Source organism: Electrophorus electricus, chromosome 4, assembly GCF_013358815.1.
Source record: "Electrophorus electricus isolate fEleEle1 chromosome 4, fEleEle1.pri, whole genome shotgun sequence".
NCBI classification, from domain to species: domain Eukaryota; kingdom Metazoa; phylum Chordata; class Actinopteri; order Gymnotiformes; family Gymnotidae; genus Electrophorus; species Electrophorus electricus.
In genome coordinates, this window is record NC_049538.1 from 32280850 (window position 1) to 32302031 (window position 21182).

General features: G+C 38.9%; 1 pseudogene; it reads left to right on the forward strand.

The window, feature by feature from the left end:
• The window catches only part of LOC113587194, a 28640-nt pseudogene extending 7937 nt beyond the window's left edge, over positions 1 to 20703 (forward strand).
• Positions 20704 to 21182: the final 479 nt, after the last annotated feature.

The window sequence follows — 21182 nt, forward strand, 5'->3', positions numbered from 1 at the left end:
ACACACTCCTGGAATATGTTGGGTTAAGGTTGTTGTGTTGAGTCAGTATGAGTTTGCATGAGTATGTTGGGTTAGTGTTGCTGTGATGTGCCAGTATGAGTTTGCATGAGTATGTTGGGTTAGTGTTGCTGTGATGTGCCAGTATGAGTTTGCATGAGTATGTTGGGTTAGTGTTGCTGTGATGTGCCAGTATGAGTTTGCATGAGTATGTTGGGTTAGTGTTGCTGTGATGTGCCAGTATGAGTTTGCATGAGTATGTTGGGTTAGTGTTGCTGTGATGTGCCAGTATGAGTTTGAATGAGTATGTTGGGTTAGTGTTGCTGTGATGTGCCAGTATGAGTTTGCATGAGTATGTTGGGTTAGTGTTGCTGTGATGTGCCAGTATGAGTTTGCATGAGTATGTTGGGTTAGTGTTGCTGTGATGTGCCAGTATGAGTTTGAATGAGTATGTTGGGTTAGTGTTGCTGTGATGTGCCAGTATGAGTTTGCATACCCATATATAGCAGTGTGAAGTTTTTTATATATATATATATATATATATATATATATATATATATATATATATATATATATATATATATATATATATATATATATATATATTCCTTATCGTCTCATAATCTTGCCTTTGAGCATAATAATCATTAATCATGTGACTATCAGAAATTACTTAAAGATTTAGATCTAAAACACTAAAACATGCTAAAAGGAAAACAACCTTAAAGATTAAATTATTTTTTTATCGGGCATCACAGTTTAGGAATATTGCTGGGACCTTTTATAAGTTCTGTTGAAGAAATGCTTTCCCGATAAGCAACATTCATGATCCCAAACAAAATTTAACTCTTCATTTAAGTTCAAGCATGCTCTGGTAATAGAGAATGCAATAAACGGTTCTGGAAGGTTCTCTTTAAAAAGTTTAAACTGACAGAGTTTGCTCGGCTTTGCTTGTGCTTGCGGCTTTTAGAGACACAGGACGGTATTTTCTGTGTCCCTTGGAAGCTCTAATTTTCTGAAATCCACCACCTCCTCTCACTGCAAAATGAAGCACCCCCTGTGGGATGCCTCTCTACTGGACTGCAGTACTGGATTTTAACTGTACTGGTGGTACTCTACTGTGTACTGGAAGTACTCTACTGGACTGCAGTCTATTGGTGGTGCTCTACTGGAAATGCTCTACTGGACTAGTGGATGTAGAGGGGGTGGGGGTGTAGTGGGATGAGCATAGCTGGCTCATATCTGACTTGTCTTGGTGTTAGGGTTGGGGTTAGGGTTAGGGTTTAGGGTTAGGGTTAGAGATAGGGTTAGGGTTAGAGTTAGGGTTAGGGTTAGGGTTTAGGGTTAGGGTTAGAGATAGGGTTAGGGTTAGGATAGGGTTAGGATAGGGTTAGGGTTAGGGTTAGAGATAGGGTTAGGGTTAGAGATAGGGTTAGGGTTAGGGTTAGGATAGGGTTAGGGTTAACAATGGTCACTTAATTAAAAAGTAAAAACACTTCATGAGTTTATTGACTGTGCCCATAAACTTTCCTTTAATATTATAAGCTTTGACAATGCATGGTTGTTTGAGGTAGCATCAAATTTGTCCTCTAAGACAGCTTTATGTAGTAGATAACAAATAATCAGTGCAATGCTAATCAGATATTTCTAATTGTAACCTTAATCGGGAATCAGGTGACATCATTTCACACTTATGCAGCCAGTAGCTGAGTCTCAGTGCAGTAAATCATTTTAATATGCATTTAATTTGTGTTCCCACTTGGTCTGTCTCACACACTCATTCCTTGAAACTTGTTTGAAACACTTCTTAGTCTGGCCTGAAGCTTTGGCACATACTGAACAGCTGTGAAAATCATTTTATAGGTATTTCACAATATGCAGGCAAAAAAAAAAAAGTGTACTTAGGTATCCGTGTGCCTCAGTGTCTGTGTACACCAGCAGTTTATTTGGATACTGACCAGGAAGGCAGAGAAAGGTGAGAAGCCTCTACCTGGGTGTGGAAGGTCAAAGGTCACTATGACTAGGAGCCAAGGTCTTGCATGACAGCCTCAGGAAATAAGTTGGTGGGGAAGAGAAAAAAATAAACCAGAAGGAAACAGACAAGCAAAAGACTGTAACTCATTAAATTCTGATTGTTTCATAATAATTATTGGAATTATTGGAATATCATTTAGAAATAATCCAGTATGTAACTGTAGGATCTTAGAGATCCCATAGTGTTCTCAGTATGCATCATTATATTAAAATTATATAAACAATGAAAATGTAAAAAATGTAGTGCAGAAGTTACTGTCAAATCTTTGCAAGACAACGGCTGTCCATGTATGTTTTTTTCTGTGTTCTAGGCCTAGTCTTGTCTTTATGTAATACTAAAGGGTACTGAGCAGCCCACCTCCATGTTCCATCCTATATGCTGAAAAGTCCCAAATTAGAAAAAACTTCAAATTATGTGTCAGGCAAAGCCAGAGATAATTACACTGTATCTAAAAAAAGAAGGTTATTTGTTCTATTAAATATTCCAAAGTCTGTGATCTATAAGGGGTACACCCATGCATGTAAAGGCACTAAAATTTATACACCTCACCTCTGCTACTTTTCTTATTTGGAATAGTCCATGGATTGTTGAATGGTTCTAGATTTTTCTTTCAAATGTTTAGGCTTCCATGGTTCATGGTGCATGTTCGTATGATGCTGACCATAACATAAAACCACTAATTCTTTAGTTGGAGAGCCAGCAGTAAATCACAGGTTTAAAGGATATTCCTGCTGTTTGAAAATTACAGAAATAGTTATTTGCTCTGTTTCAGTGCTATAAAACCAAGTACACGTTCCATACTTAAAGAAAACGTTTGAGCATTTTGTAAGCAGTTTGTGACTATCTCTGGGAATAGGCATTAAAATGAGTACAAATGACATGGGTTTGTTGGTCAGATAACTGATGGGTGTGTCTGTGTTCTGGCTGGCCATGTTAGTTATGTGCTAATGCACGAAGCAGCTGTTAAATGAGGGATTTCCTCTCAGGTCTGTGCATCTGGCCCCAGCCCTGCACTCAGAAGCCCCGTGAGGTGTGGAATTGTAATACGAGTAACAGCCTTGGACTTGCAGCCAGCAACACTGGCCACTCAGACTGAAGGTCAGACTCTCGAGACCACGGCCAGAATAGCCTGAATATTTGGTTCTTAGATCTGTTACACTAATGAAAGAAAGCATAAACTAAATGGAGTAAATGGAGGTCCACAGTGGGAATGTAAAAAGCAGGAAAAGGTCTGAAGTGGATGCGTGATAATGGTTTTATCATTTAGGTACAAATGTTTGCAAATGCAGCATTACCATGTTTGCATAAATCTTGATTAAGACAAACAACTTCTGTGGCTGAACAGCCAGCTTCCATTTTGGGTGTCCATCTGTCCAATAAATCACTGTCTCCCATCTTTGTGCATTTTTAAATGTACCATTAAATAATTCTTACACATATGGGTTTTCCCTCCACTCAGCACTAGTTCATCTTGGTGACGGTCTCCTCCTCTCACCTCCATCAGCTCCAACACAACAGCGAATAAGTGGACACAGCAGCGGTGATGAAAGGACATGGGAGGAGGATTGGAAGTCGATGGAGAGGTTCTGTGATCCCTGTCTGGTGCACACTACAGCTGGCTCAGCAATCACCCTGGGGGGGACAGCCTAGTGTCTCAGGCAAGGTGACCTTGATGTCCAGCAGACTTTATTAATGTCCTTGTCTCTAGAGGGAGCATGTTTATAGACCTCAGAGATTCCCAGAAAGTAGAAGAGAGCAAATAATATACTGGAGTCCTAAGGGCCTAATATTAAGCTAAATGTCATTTTTATCTCTATGGAAATGGGGTCCAAATAGAAGTGCACAAAATATGTTATTTTCATGAAATAACCTGGTTTCACTTAGTTGTTTTCATAATGCAAACACCAGTTGCTGGCAAAAATAATTAAATAATAAAAATGATTAATAATTAAATATTTATCCAATCCACAGCTTCCTATGAACATATAAATGAATAACTGGGGAGATGCTTGGCTGAACTGAGCTGTTAAGTTCAGGCTGAGCTGATTTAAAGTCAACTTAGTTTAGGTTTCTTTGTTTAATATTCAGTTCTGTGAAAGTAGGATGCTGTATCTTGATTTTCATTATCCAGTTTATCACAAAACCATGTTAGAATAACATTCAATCTATAAGGCTTCAAGTTCTTATTTTACAAGTTCAACAAATCTAGACAAAAATAGCAAGTACAGCATTGTGTATCTGGTTCTGGTTATATATGTAGATGGGTTACTGAATTTCCAAAATTAAGTTATAATTTTGTTTTTAAAATGGGACAAGACAAGTTTTTGTGTCCTGATGCAATTAAACCCCTGAGTTATTTAGGGAATGGGGGAAAACAAGTCATTTGTTAGTGTGATTGTTCCCAGAGTTGTATCCAACACTTATTTCCACTAATGCTATTTTCAGACATTTCTGGATGTTGCAAGGCCCATATTTCCATTGGTTTTAGAGATTTTCTCTTTCTCTTTTTATGTGAGTTATTACAGTGATCAGCATATATATGGGGAACAGCATCTGTATGGAACAGATGGGTAATGTCTTGCTGGGCATATCTGGTACTTTGTAAATGCCTATGGGGGAACGTTCACTTCACTCCGGAGTGTTGTTAAGTGATTTAGGGAAAAGGGAGACTGAAGCCTGAGGTTGGAGAGCTAATAGCAGATGGCTTCCAATAATCTCTGTGGAAACTGATACAGGTGCCAAGAGCCAAGTAAGATGTAGAATTCATAAAAATACAGCACTGAGGTCATGTCTTATTCCATGCTATGTTCAATTAGAAATCAGGGGACATTTAAGCCCAAAACTGAAGAACCCACTTCTTGAGTAATACCTGTATTAGTAACCCATAGTAGTACCAGTTGACCTTGAGTATAACATGAAATGGTATATTTAGGTCTGTTGAACATGAAATGGTATATTTAGGGTCTGTGGAAAGTGCCACTTGTGAACTACATGCATAACATGTCTGTTTTCATATTATTTGAAGCCAATTTAAGACCTTTATGTCTCAAGAGGATTGGTATCAATGAATTTAAATCAATGTTAAGTTAAAAACAAAGCAACAGCCTTAACCTACAACAGTTGTAACTGTACACCACAGATTAATAGAATAAATACAAGGAGGTGAAAGTAAAATTACTCTTAATTAGTCTTACATTTATAGCTCATTGTAAAATATATTAAAACATAAAATGTAAGTGTACAAAGCTCAACATCTAAAATTGACTTCACAAAAATATCAATTGCAAACATCGTGAGAAATGCGTCTGTGTTGAAGAGAGGATGAACAGTACATTAGGATTACATGGAACACAATTACAAGGAACACAATTACATGCTTGTTGTGACTCCTAACAGGAATGTATAATAAAGGCAAACACTTGCAGAATAATAACCGAAATGTTACTGACTGACTAACAAATAACACAAGAATGTGCCAATGTTAGGGATTCTATGCCTCTACAGCTTGTCTTTTTAGCATAGTTAGCTAGATAGCATATTTGGCAGCGTTGTCTTTCCCACCATGCTCTATGGCCCAGCATGTCTTAGAGAACACATGGCGTTTGGTGATATGGCTTGTGGTTAAAAAGGGGAAGGTCTTGTGTTACACTTGTTTCACCCATTTTCAGAAGCAAACTGAGAGGAGGGGGAGAGTGTACAAAGTGTAGTAACAAGGGGAGTTCACACGACGCCTTTGTAAATGCGAGGCGTGCTACCTTGCATGCTCTAAAAAGCAAAACTCACTAATGAGGGGGTGCGCAGTGCCAAGTAGGTACATTCCAGACAGCAAGAATATAGGCAAACTACACTGAGAGATAATAAAAAAAGGAAAAGTAAACGGACTTGGGCTGTCTGTCACGCTCAGATATGGTAATCTTTGTTTTGAATTGCGTAGTTCAAAATTACATTTACATTTACATTTATGGCATTTAGAAGACACTTTTCCAGAGCAACTTACAAAAGTGCTTTGTCATTTATTCATAGAATATATCCTAGTACATTACAGTAGGTTAGAGTCCAACATACCAATGAACTAGAATACTGTAGAAATACAGGGATGAATGCTGATAACTAAAGTACAAAATACATAAGGTCTATCTTAAACAATGATAAACACAATAAACAATAAGTGCTAGAGTTTGTTAAACAACATAAACAGCGCCCTACAATGAGTACTAATTTAATCAGTCAATATGGGAGCAGGGTCAGTTGTCCTTTAAATATTCTGCAAATAGATGGGTCTTCAGTCTGCGTTTGAAGACTGCAAGGGACTCTGCTGTCCGGACAGCAAGTGGGAGTTCATTCCACCATCTTGGAACCAGGACAGAAAATAGTCTCAATGATTGTTGTCCATGAGACCTGAAGCAAGGTATTTCAAGCCGAGCCGTACTTGAGGTTTGAAGTACTCGAGGTACGGATCGGGCTTTGACCATTGACATCATGTATGAAGGGGCTGGTCCATTTTTGGCTTTGTAGGCAAGCATCAAGGTTTTAAATCTGATGCGTGCAGCTATAGGTAGCCAATGAAGGAAGCGCAGCAGTGGAGTAACGTGTGAACTTCGGAAGATTGAAGATCAGTCGTGCTGCTGCATTCTGGACAAGTTGTAGAGGTTTGATGACTCTTAGAGGAAGACCAACAAGTAGCAAGTTGCAGTAGTCTTTGAGATCACAAGAGACTGCACAAGCACTTGGGTAGCTTCCTGTGAAAGAAAGGGTTGAATCCTTCGTATGTTACAAAGGAGGAATCTGCAAGACTGGGTTAGATTAGAAACATGATTTGAGAACGACAACTGGTTGTCCAAAGTTAGGCCCAGGCTACGGACAGCTTCAGATAGTGATACAAGGGAGTTCTCAAAGGAAACTGTGAGGTCATTGTAAGGGTTGGGAGTACCTGGGATGAACAAAAACTCGGTTTTACTGGGGTTGAGCTTCAAGTGGTGGGCTGTCATCCAATCCATGACGTGATGTCAGTAAAGCATGCTGAGATACGTTTCGAGACCTGCGTGTCAGAGGGTGGAAAAGAAAGAAATAATTGAGTGTCATCAGCATAGCAGTGGTAGGAGAAATCATGAGACGATATTACATCACCAAGAGATTGAGTATACAAAGAGAAGAGAAGGGGGCCTAATACTGAGCCTTGTGGAACACCAGTGGCGAGTCTACGTGGTTTGGATGTGGATCCTCTCCCTGCCACCTGATAGGACCGTCCCTCCAGATAGGACTGAAACCATCTCCAAGCAGAGCCAGTCACACCAAGCCTGGAGAGAACAGAGAGAAGAATCTTGTGGTTCACTGTTTCAAAGGTTGCCGAAAGGTCTAGAAGAATCAAAACAGATGACAGCTTTAGCAGCATGAAGTTTTTCCGTCATTGCTATGAGGGCTGTTAGAATGTACCAGTTTATAGTCAGACTGATTGGGCTCATGCAACTGGTTCTGGGTGAGGAAAAGAGACAATTGATTATAAACTGCTCGTTCCAAACGGAATAAGTCCAATAACTTACCCATTTAGTTTACGTTAGCTAACATTAGCTAGCTATAACTAGGTTAGTAGCGGTTAGCTGACTTGCTAAGCTTCGTGGCTCAAGTCATACTAGGCTAAAACTACTCCACGTAGTTGCATTACGGAGATTTATAGTTAGAATTTCTTATGAAAGTGAATTTGACGTAGTGTTAGATAACAATACTAGCAACAATTGAACATTTGCATTTATCTAGCTATTGTCATTAATAGAGTTCATTTACCTAGCTAGATAACTAGCTATGTCTCCCATAATGATCCAGCATCTTTCCAAACACTTGACCGGTTAATACTTTGTCAGTTTATTTCAGGTTTTTAGTGTACAGACTTAGCACTAGAAATTCACTTAAGTCAGCCATACAGAAGAGAAGGTAATGATATTGCATACATTTTAAGGCTAGACACATATAACCTAAACACATATGATTAACCTAGGTTACCAAATACATATTAGACCACTAAAGCAAATGCATTATCTTAGCTAAGACATTGGTTATTAGCAAAAGGAAGCACTGTTAACTAGCTAACATTAGTTATGCTAGCTAGCTAGGTGATGATTAGCATTTAATCGGATAAATAATCAATTTGGAAAACAGTGGGAGAAAGAGTTAAAAACAGAGAGCGCAAAATGCGGATTGTTGGTAGGTATGCCTGTGCATTCAGGCATCAAAAATATTTTAAATAGTTTATCTTATTTCAGGTTTTAACTTGTGATCATAAGTGTTCTCATGACGGTGTTTGTCATGACTCATGACAAAGACTATTTTAGTTAATATAATGTGTAGTCTTCCATACGGTAGAGCTGACTGTAATCTTTATTTTGACTGAGTGTGATATGTAGTTATTACTTCATGTCTACAAATGATTATTTCAACCCTCTTTATAAGAGCAAAATAACTCATTAACTCTGTTAAATGTGTTTAATTCTTCAAAGATTAAGAAAACAAAGAAACTACTATTGTGTACTTCTTGTGTCTTTTCTCCTTTAATGCCATAACTAAATCACCCGCAGTGTTTCCAGAGCTCCTGAGGGTTTACCCTCAATCTGGGTGAACACTTGTACAACGATTATGTTAGCTGCTTCTGAAATAAGACGTCAGATAGGGTGTTAATCTAACATTTAACTGTTTTTTTTTGTAATGGTATAACAGCATTCTTCATTGTTTTTCAGCCTTAGAGACAGACACATTCCAACATGTAATAGTTCCAGAAATTTTATATTAATGGAATTTAGCTGATGCTTTTATCCAAAGCAATTTACAAGTATGATTGAGTATAACTTGAGCATCTGAGGGCCTTGTTCAGGGGCCCTACAGTGGCAACTTGGTAGTGTTGTCAAGTACCTTACAAGTCCCGTATCTTAACCACTGAGCTACCACTGCCACTAGAACAGGAGTTTGAAATATTCAAGGGATAGCATGTTTGCACTTCTGTCCAGATCATTTTTTAAATAAAACATTTACATTAGTAAATTTCGTATTTAATCTGTGTAATTGAATCTCAGATTAGTTTTTTTCTTGAATTATGAATATTCTGTGGTCAAATGGGGACATCTAGTGGGACTCTCAAACTGATGCTAAATGTTTGAGCTGTGCAGATACTGTGCAGTTCAAATCATACACAGACATGGTCATAGTGATCATGAACAGGGAAAAAACTGTATGTTAAAATTTGAATTTCCTGGACTGAGCACTCACAGGTGTGTGTGTGTGTTCTTAGTTTTTAAAGTCAGGGAGGCTGTGTTATGATCTTGATTAAAGCCTATTTTCTAGGGCATTACAATTCTGGTTGTACTTTCATGGGCATTTACTGAATCTCTGTTATGGTTGAACATTTAGCAGATGACAAGACTAATATGACCAGTTGGCTAAATGCTTATGCTCTTAACGTCTTGACATGCATACTTAAAAAAAAAATCCACAAACTTAAAGGCAATATTTTATGCTTTTGCCTTTATTACCTTGAGTGAGACAACTTCAATGTCCCAAGCAGAAAGAAACTGGTACTGCTATACAATACTAATATGCGACATGAGACTGTTGGTTCGTTGTTTTGCTTGGTGCAAGTTTAGGCGTAATTACTGTAGGCACGAATATTAATGAATTTATGGTAATACACCTGACAGTAATATCACATTAAGACCGCAACTTTGTGAGGGGTCTCAGCACTGTAAAGCAGTCTAAGTATTTTAGCATGTTAATTTAAGTCTTGATGTTCAAGTGTGATTGTTGAATGCTGTTAAATGTTGGTCACAGCCTCAATGCCCTGATCCGGGGGAAGATCTGTGCTGGTGTTTTTTGGGTAAGTGTGTTTTGTTGTATTTTGTTCGTTAATGTTTGCCTTTTGATATATCTGTATCCGTAAGGTAAATTGTTTTAAGATATTACAGATGGTGATGAGCAATAGATGTGATTTATCCTCTTCTTTTGAATTTTTTGTTTGTTTTAAAGGCACATTGGGTTTAAGTTGGCATTGAGTGCCATGTTTGGAGAAGTTATAGTCTGTGTTACTGCTTAGTGTACCATTTAACATGACTTTACTTTAAATGTTTTAATATTAGATAAGCTGAAAAATTCACTTAGCATCAATGCAACTGTACAACACTTTCAAACCGCATATGGAATGCTAAAGCTCTTTATTTACTTGATCAGTGTAAAATGTCCTTTCGTAAAAATTGGTGCGATTGGCGACCACGCTGTTTAGTTTTATGTCGAGTTGTTCATGAATAGAATGCTACAGCTGTCCCCTTTTAAATTCTGTGGTTGTTATTGGGGCATAAATAACTATATTTTCTTTGAGTGACGATCGTTCACACTTATCGATCGCTTGCGGGAGAAGGGGTTATCAAATTTAATGTATAAGCATTTAGCCATCGACACTGGAGTGTTTGACAGCTTTTCCAACAAATAGTGCTCCATCCATCAGCTGAAAAATATGACGGCTCACTTGCTTTGAATGGTCGCCTACTGAGTGAAGGAGGGCAATGCACGAAGCAATAGGCTCCTGTTGTGCTCTAGCAAGATAAGCCGTAGCACTACAGAGCTCATGCATGTTATTGTTTGGTGAAACTGATTAATAGGTGATGGATAATCTGACACCTAGTGGTAATTCAGGGATGCTCTAGTTTCGAGATCAGTGTACTATGCTTCCCACTGAAGATTTATCCATTTCAGCTCGCTTATTTTTTGTGTGCGTCACACATCTTGTATGGAATAATTCTCAAATATGTACTGCACTTAGAAAAATACAGCTCTGGGAAAAAAATAGAGAAGACTCCAATTTTCTGCTAAATTAACATCTGTACATGTATTGCAGCCATTTTTTTTTTCAATTGTCTATTGAATTCAAACACAGGCACAGCTAACACATTAGGTACTTATTAGTCAAGTCAAATGTATTATAGCACTTTATACAACAATTCACAAAGCAGCTTAACACATGTACGAGTCCAAGGGTGACTGTGGCAAAGAAACCCTCCCTAGAGCATGAAGAAGAAGAAGCCTTGAGGCAGCAAGACTCAAGAGGGCCCATCCTCCTTTGACCATAGAGGACCACCATTAAATTGCATTTCTCAGGGTTGATTTAGAATATTGTGAGGCAGCATGTACATCATTGTATAGTGAATTAATCACACACATGCAATGTGCAGGAACAGACTTGAACTAAATCACACAGAACAATTATACAGTATATACAGGGGATTTTTGTCGCACAGTCCGTGGCTCACAATAGTCATCCTCTTCGATGTTGAAGCTCACAGACTTTCTTTCTGGAGGCAAGGCATCCTTCAAAATATTATTGCCCATGTCTTGCGTGTTTTCGTTTCTTCTGTAGCAACAGTATTATAAGAGCCCTGCCTGCAGAATCAAGGCCAAGGATCCTCAAACAGCAAATGGTAAAATGATGTTTGAAATGTTCTTGGCTTGTGTAACATATAATTTAAGAATATAGATATGATTGCCTGCTAAATTCTTCACTGTGCATCTTTATGTTCTTCCATCAGTTTGTTTTGCTGAGATTAAGTGCAAGGTGCCACCTCTGTAGTCCACACTGGTAGAGACTGGTCCATCAATCCTGTCCCAGGAGTTGAAAATCCATATTGTTCCATTTGATTGACACTTAAACACATCTGACCCTGTATATGTTGTCCCCTCGACAGTGCAACTGAGCAAAGAGGGAGCCGCGATGAGATGAAGATATTGTCTCCAGCATTCAATACCAGACCTTCAACTGACACTGGTAGGTCCCTGCAACTTGCCACTTGAGCCCCTTAATGATAACCGATGCATCTGCTTGAATGAGATCCTAAGAGTTTGTCTATCAAGGCAAAACAGAAGTTAGGACATTTTATCAGAGGTATAAAGAAGTATGGTAGGAACTTCCTTATGAAGGTCAGATTTAATTGTCCATTCTATCTCCAGGGGTTCATATCTTCCCAGGTAAAATGGCATCCAAGTATAGCACTGCTTGCAACTGCCCTGTAACCAGTTGTGGGATCAGCTGGAAAGATCTTCAGTACTACCGCAATACAAAAAAATGTCAAGTGGTGCAAGTGTTTAAATGAAGACATTAAACAGTTTAAGGTCAAGGTTAGAAATCTATTTATTTATTTATTTATTTATTTATTTAAAATGTGTTCGCAGAATCTTTCTAAGGAGTTGTATGGAATTTGCTTATTTGTTCTTGCGCACACAATGTTTTACTGAATCTTGTGTCTTAAAAGAGAATTTATGTATTTTTTTCTATATTCTGTAACCCTAACCCTAACCCTAGAATCCAATACACAGGGAGTCTCCAGATGGTCTGACTTGCCCCACAGGAGACCTCTGGAGCTCAGGTAAAGACTAGACTTGGATTACACAAATTTTATAGAATCTTTCTATGCAGTTCTAGAGAATTTATTTATTTCTTCAATTCACTGACAGAACCTTTCCTTTTTTTTTTTCTTAAATTACCTGTTTATGGAACAGTTCGGTAATCTTTCAATATTGACCTTTTACTTTTGAACATCTACAACACATGTAGAATACAACAGATGCAAACAGCAAGAAACCCTTAACTGCCCATTCCTCACTGAAACAGGATCTCATCCATTTCTCTGCAAGTCTAAAAATGAATTAATTATTCTTCTGTTGGATAATGAACATTTTCCCATATAAATGACATTGTGTATGCTTCAAACATGTCATACGTTTGTTTTCATAAGTCCCATAAAATTGTAAATGGTCATTCCTCTCTCTTTGTACTCTTAACAGTTCTGGGTGTGCCTGGAGGACTTTCTTTGCTTAAGATGAAGACAGTAGAGTTTATATAAATTCTTCAATTATTTAATTGAATCATTTAAATAAAATGTATTGTTGCTTTGTGTTTGTACCAAACAATGAGTGATATTTCATTCCATTTGTCCATGAAAACAATCCTGATTATCCAAGTTGTTGTTATAATTCATTTTATCACTTGCATTTTAGCTGTTAAGAAAACATCAGTGCATTTATTTGTGTAGTGCACTTTAATATGCCTAATTTAGTTCCCAATTCAGTTCTCATTTTGTTCTTTTCCAGGTCTCACTGTACCTGAATAAAAACAGTTTTCTTAAGGTCTCATTAGGTAAGTATGGATCTGGTATCATGCATGTAGGAAGGTAAGAATATTAGTGGTTTCAAGGAGTAGTTTGCATGTGTGTACATGTGGTGTTGTCATGAAGGTGAGTTAACTACCTTTTATAGGTTCAGAGGGAATTTTCTGTAGGGGTGAATACAGCTGTGAAAATGTAAAAAAAAAAAAAAAAAAAAAAAAAAAAAAAAAAGGTTATGGAGGAATAAAATTTAATTGGGTTTAGTGTGGCTTAGTATTTTAGGCATGCCAGTCGCAACAATTCTTGGATATTTTCAGGAGGTTCATTGATGGAATTTGATTATTCAGCCTCTGAACTCTCACCTACTTCAGTAATGTCATCACCGCTCTCTTTGCTGGGACAGCTCTGCTGGTTCTGTTCCTCACTTCTCTCCATCAATCACAGTTTATTTCTCTTGCATGCTTGTTCTGTCGATACCCCTGACCTTTTTCCTCACTGTCCCTGTACTGCTCATATTCTCTGGTACTGTATTTCTGGCTTGTCCCTTAAGCATCCTGTACATTCCCTTCATATGGGTGTTTTTGTTTTTTCCTTTTCTTTTTTCACTAGAGACCGAACATTTACAGAATGTGCCCTGTATGTTGAACAGAATGTTGGTGCCCTGTAACGCAGCCTGCATAACTTTCCAAAAACCCAAACAGGAGAGGCCAGATAGTTATGTTGTCGGCGCAACCTTCAAATCCCCTGGGTGGGGGGGAACATGACCGGTGACATGTCAATGCTATGCAGAAGTGTTATCCTAATTCTGGACTTTTATTACCTAATGTTTATAGAGTCTATAATTGTAGGGAATTTACTTTTTTTATTTTTTCCTTCTGTACATTGGATTCTGTAAAAGTTCTGTCCTTTATAGATAATTTACATAGGGTTGCACAGCATAGAAAACATAAGTCTATTTTTTTTTTAATGAGGGGAGGATCGTGATAGTTTATAGGTCTCCTGCAGGCTGACCAAACTTTACAGAATCTTTCTATGGAGTTGTACAGAATGTTAAAGAAAATGGGTTAATGTTAGCAATATGATCTACTCGCAAGTTTGGGAATGAAATCAAATGCTCCTTTTTCCAAGCTGAGCAGCCATTCCAAAACACAATGTGCATTCCTGCAGAGCTAATTTAACATGTATGACTTTAGATAGTAAGCATACCCCATTTCGATCTTGTGGAGTTCTCCGATCTTGGTATTTTAGCTGCAAACGTTTCATCACCAGTTGAGGTGACCTCTTCAGTGCGAGCGTCATTGTGTGCTTGGCCTGTGAGTTCTTGTCATAGGTTTGTTTGTGGACCGTGTTCGATCCTTGAATGCCATTGGTTGCTCTGGTTAACTGGGTCCTAAAGTCTGGTCTGGGTCACAGGTTGTAGGCTAACCTCTGATTTGGTTGATAGATTTAATGTAGGGCCCTGGTCTGGTCTGTCATCTTCAGGCTGATTGGGCTAGGCAAATGCTGGTTGTTGAGCAGGGCAGTGGGCTGCATCTCACTGATTGGGCTGAGTACTGGTTGATTTGAGCATTGAACTCCCTCCATGTTTTTCTTCTGGTTCTCATGTACCACTTTGAATGCTTGGTCTGATTGATTTTTATGTTCTGACTGTCTCACAGTTTTCTGGTTGGATTTCTTTGTAAGTTCTCTTTTTGCCACTCGTCCTTTTTCCGTATTTGGAAATGTGCATGGTCTAGTTCTGTGTTTTATTTCCTGACTTATCTGTAGAGTACCATGCCTCCAAGAATTCTCTTGCATGTCTTGTGCTTGCTTGTGCTATGACACTTGACTGCATTCAAACTGAATTTATGTCCCTTATTGTCTTCATGAATGGACAGCAGTGAGCAGGGATCTTGTTGTTTGATGGCTAACTGGAGTTCATGTAAGCGAGTGGAGAGCTTTCCGCTGGTTTGTTCAATGTAGTGCCTGTCCCAGCTGTTGCATGGAATTTGGTAAATAATATTGGTGTTCTGTTTGCTTTGGAGTTGTTCTTTCTGTCTGTAAATCACATTTATTAATGTTGTTTGGTTTGTGTGCTACTTTGATGCAATAGGGTTGAAGTAATCTTGCTGTCATCTCTGAGGTATTCTTAATATAGGGTAATGTTATTCGCATTGTTGTTTGTGTGTTCTGTATGTTGTTAGGCTTGTTGTTCAGATGTATGTATGTATGTATGTATGTATGTATGTATATGTGCGTATGTGTGTGTGTGTGTGTGTGTCTCTTCCCTCAGTCTTGGTGAGTGCATACATTGTGTGTTGGTGGTATAATGCTGGTGCTATTTGTCGTATTTCATGTAGTGTTTATTCTGGTATATTATTTGATTTGACTGCATGTTCAAAGTCGTTCATGCATTTTTGGTGTCCAAAGTTTAGACAGAGGAGTCCTCATGACTACATAGGTTTTATTTAAAAAACAAAACAAAAAAACACACAACTATTACTGGCTGTTGTTTAACACAATATTTCTGCCGAATGCTAACTTTGTGACACAATATTGTTGATATTCTAGTGAAATTACAAAATTTTGATGTGCACACACATCACTCACACACACACACACACACACCACTTGATGGTGTTCTTGGATAAAGAAATAACACAATCATTTTTATCCTTTTAACCATAAACCTTGTCAGTACAATTAAAGTTATTGAAAAGTTAATGAACCTTTATAGAAATATTCTGTTAAGGATCTTTCAGCGTACAGAAAAAATGCATATTATGTACAAGGACACAAACCTTCTGTAAAAGTTGTTAGTGAATAGAAAATAAAATGTCAATAACCCTAACCCGAACTCCATAAAAAGATTCTGGAAAACTTCTATAATACAAAACACACTTTTAAACTAATCCGTAAGGTCTCCAGTGGGGCAGGTCATACTATCTGGAGCCTTCCCACGTATTGTGAGGTAATTTCTGGGAAAAAGGTTTAAACATGGAAAAAATACGTACATTTTGTAGAATTCCATAGAAATATTTTTAAAAGTTCTAGGGCTGGGGTTAGGGTTAGGTTTTGTGAATTTACACTGGCAACACTTCACCACAATTGATGTGGATGAGCAAGAAGCCAAGGGTAAGGCACTGACTGGTGCTTTTTAAGCACTGCTATTGTATCCATTGATTACCGTTTTGAGGGTTTAGGGTTAGAGATTGGGTTGGGTTTTGGAAATCTTAAATTACTTCCCCCATAGTTGTCCATCAGACGACATGGTTGTGTAAGAAGGTCATGTAGGAGGGTCATGCACGGGCCAGCGCTTGTTAAGCATTGCCACTGGTCCTGGGGGTTTCTCATTTTAGACTCAACCTGTATGGGTTTTGTCTTAGGGTGTCTCATCAGACTGTCAAGTTGAGGTTTTGGGGGACTCATCGAATGATTTCAGGGTGGCTATTAGGTTTGCAGAAGGAGTAGGTGCACCACCGGTTTTGGCAGGACACCACCCATGCTTGGGGGTGGTTGTCGGTCAGGGCTAGGGTGTGAGGTGAGTTAGGGTCAGAGCTAGAGGTGTGAAATAATTTGCTAAGGTGGGGGGGTCTACCCTGGTAAAGACCAGAGGTCAGGAGTAGGTCTGGGTCGCTACTTATAGTTATGAGACGATTATATGTTTCCACATTCGCTCATTATTTCCAGCTTCTGTTTGGACTTAATAAGGTTTCAAAATAAACGACAGAGGTGTAGGTAGCGCTAGTGGGATGTTCTGCATGAACTCAGTTTTTGGTTTATAGCGTACTAGCTACATGCACGAGCATTAGTTACATAATACAAACACAGACTGTTTATTTGTGGTCTAATTTTAATTGGGAAAGTTCGCTTTTCGTATGTTAGTTGTGAAAGCTTATTTTAGTCTTATATTTTACTTGCTCATTATCCAATACTTTTTGCTGTATGACGCCTGTGATTTTGAATTATATGAATGCAAATATAAAAATGAACTGAGCACTGAGTCAAGGTATCAGTGGTTGAGTGTTGCAACAAAATAAACCTTCAGCAAAAAAGCCTTTGGTCTTGTAATACACTGATTAAATGCTGTTTACTAAGTCGGCAAAGTAAATGGGACCAGGCAGGCCCAGGGTCTGTAAACGAGGTGAGCGCTGCCCCCACAGGTGCCCTCGACGCTGTTGTAGCTGCCAAGATCAACCCCATGTTGGCGGCCAAGGGCAAGCTAAAGCCCTCCCAGATTGCTGCACCTGGACCTGTGGAGAAGGTCATCTTAACGTGTGCTTGATAGTCACATAGCAACAATAAATGGAATATTACAGTATAGATATACTCATATGGTATATCTCCAATATCTCTTGTATCTCTACTATAGTATCTATGCTATAATATCTGCTGTAATATTGCTGTTGTATTTACTATAGAATCTCTAATATCTCCTCCGTAGGGGTTGGTGGGGAAACCCATGTCAGTAGCAAAAGCTAAGGATGATCTAGTGGTGGCAGAGGTGGCGATAAATTATGCTCCCCTCATCTGTCGGAACCTCTTGACACGTGGACAAACTCAGGATGAGGTCAGGATCACTCCTTGACTGCAACACATCTGTTTGTGTGATCTAATACCCCTTTTCATTTAGCAGGAGGGGTTGTAGTGTTGGGTGGCTGATTACATGTCCAAATTTGCTTCCTTACTGAAATTAATATTTTAAAAAAAATTAATCGCCCCTTTTTTTTTTTTTACATCTTGTTTGACTTCTAGATAAACAATTCGTTATGAGAATGTACCCCCAACCACTATGTTGCAGTGTAATTTATGCTACCTATGTAGGCTTTTCTCTTTTACTCATTTGACTAGTGCTTTTCCTCAGATAGCATGATCTCCCACTTACACATTTGGGGTCTCTCTCTGTGCTTAATAACTATTATGATGAGTATAGTTGTTTGAGTGAAGCAAGGTGTTGTCTTGTTAAAATCTATGGATCTTACTGAACTCTATTTCAGTAGCAACATCTTGCTTAAACTTGGTTGGACTCTATCTTGTAACCTTGCTCAATCTCAGTTTGTGCTTGTTATCTTATGAAACCTCTTTCTATGTGTATTGTGTGTGTTTAGATCAGCAGGGTGAGTGATACAGCTGTGTCCACGAGAGGGCGTTACATTACATCAGAGGAGAAAGCCAAAGCATTGCCTAGGTATGTCTGTTATTCAGAACTTAAAAACATTTTTACATCTGGATATTGTGTGCTGTCTGTGGTGGGGTGCATTGCAGTTGTGCTGGCTGTTTTCCCTTGTAGGTGTGGTGCTCTTATTGGGTTAATTTTATTAATTCAATGTCATGTAGCCCTGTGATTGATGATGCTGATGTTTTCTGTCTGTTTTCTTAGTGATCGGCCTCTCTATCTCCATGTTCAAGGGCAAACTAGGGAACTTGTTGACAGTAAGTGCCATGAATCTAACCTTTAATGCTTCACTCTGCCTACTCAAAAGATTCTTGGAGCCTCTAAGTCTCTAAGACCTGGTATTCTGCGTCTGTGTGTTGGTCTCTGTAGAAGCAGTGAACAGGATAAAGGAACTCATCACTAATGGGGTAGTAAAGGCTGCCACAAGCTCCAGCACATCCTACAGTGGTGCCACAGTCACTGTATACCACCACCCTGGCCCTCCTCCCCCAACACTGCCCCCTGCAGGACACAAAGCACACTTCACTGGTGGGGTAAGTGAATGCACATATAATTATACTGGACTTTTATGCACACAGTTATGTGAATATGCTTAGTTGTTTTAAAACAATGCTTAATAATATTAAAAGCACAGTCTGAATGTCCTTAAACAAAAGTTTTCTTAATCATTCGATAAGAGAATTCAACATGATGTACTTGCATTTCCATTTTATGTTGTCTGTTATTGTGGTTTTTGTGTATTGGTTTTGTGTCATTGCAGTTTGTGTTGCTTTGTGACTTATTATTTTATTCTCTTTATTTCTGTAAGAACATTTTAATCTCTGCATCTCTGTTCAGCCTCTGCACTTTAGTAGATGTCATATTGGGTCCTGTTTTTTCACCTAGGGTTTCAAACGTAGATTAAAACTCTGGTCTTTTTAAAATGTATTATTAAGGGGACCAAACACACACACACACACACACACACACACACACACACAAAAAGATCTTTTGTCTAAGTTGTCAGAGATGCTTCTTAGTCTGAATATTGCTTTTTGTCTGTCTCTTAGATGCACTATTTGCAGGATAAGCTCTTTGTAAGCTTGGAGCATGCTCTCCAGGGTTTCTCAGTGAAGGAGCGTGTGGAGGGTCCAGGTTGCACCTACCTGCAGCACATCCAGGCTGAGACAGGAGCCAAGGTCTTCCTCCGGGGCTGAGGCTCTGGGTGCCTTGAGCCTGCCTCTGGGAGAGAAGCTTATGAGCCCATGTAGATGTCATCAGGTCAGCGCCAACTTTAAGATAGAATGGTTTGGGGTTAACCCTAACGCATCTCAGCCAGTTAAACTCACAGCAGTGTCCTTTCCAGTCACCCCAAACCAGAGGGACATGCTGCAGCCAACAGTGAGTACATGTGTCAGTCTGACCATGCACGCACACCTGCATAATGTCATGATGTGGTGATATTCGTGAGTTCCAGGCTGCTGTGTCTGATTTTGGTAAGCTGTGCTTGTAGGTGCATGCGGAAGTACTCTCGCTACTGAGCCAGAGGAGTACAGTGATGCCCACACAAGGTAACCACACCTCCCCACTACACTACCGGGGTGCAGAAGAGTTTAATATTTGATTGCATGATTGTATCTCTACATATCTGACAGGTTTTGCTCCAACTGCTGTGAATGGGATGCCTCCCCAGACAACGTACTTGCCCATCCACAGGTTTTCAGGCCTCCCTAGTGCCCAATACCCCATGCACCTGCTCCAGCTAACTCGCCACAGGTAATGGAGCACGCTCTCCCTGTGTCAGCCAAAGCAACAGGACAGTCCATTTAAGAAACTCACAGTAATGCCTAAATTCATCAAACTAAATTCCATCAGCATGTGCATTCAAATATAGCACTGAATGGAGAGGGGCTTTAGAACTGATGTATGGGTACATTCTAACCCTATTATAACGAACTCAGTCATACCCAGTCAGGTTACATTCCCTGATATGTGGAGCAGTCATTGTGTTCCAGTGTAAATACGCCCTAGGCCATGCACAGATACATTTGCTCACCAATCAATTGAACAGTCTGTATTACAGTTAGTTCTTCCAGGACTAACCAACTGAAAATATTTTCCAACTTCTACGCTTAACACCAGTGTTTGTCTAATTTCAGTGGTTACTCAATGAAAGGTTATACCACTCAATGATTATACCAGTCTGATCAAAGTAATTATTATTGACTTGTACTTTAAATAGTATTGGCAGCTTATTTTACACTGTCTGTCAGACACTCCCTCCTGCAGGATTCCCATCTGTTGCCCCGCCCCTCAAACCTGCAGCCCCGCTCCCTGCCCCTCAGAAACGGCGGTTCACTGAAGAGACGCCTGACGAGACAGACAGCGGCCTGCTTGGATACTAGGTAAGAATGTTCTCTCTTAAATCTTCTTAATGGTCTTTTTTAAGTCTTCCTTTTTTTTTAGCTATTCTTTAAACTCTTTACACTTACAAACTGCTGTAGGCTTGAACACATTTTGCATGTGTATAAAAAAAAAAAACTAATTCAGTATTCAGCATATGTCTGTAGGGGTGCTGGATTAATATATGGAAAGCGTAGCATGTAAGTCATAACATTTTAAATGCGTAAATGCTGCACATACATTTTGTACTGGGCAGTGACTAAACTACAGAGATCCGTTATTATAAGCTGTTGTGGCAGGACAAGACGACAAGTTTATTTATACAGCAGATATAAATTATATTTCACACACACCAAGCTTTTTTATACAGCAGGTATAGATCATATTTAATACACAAGGCAAGTTTTACATTTACATACAATATATAAATGTAAATATAAATCAACACAAATATAAATCTTATTTAAGATGTTGTACAAAT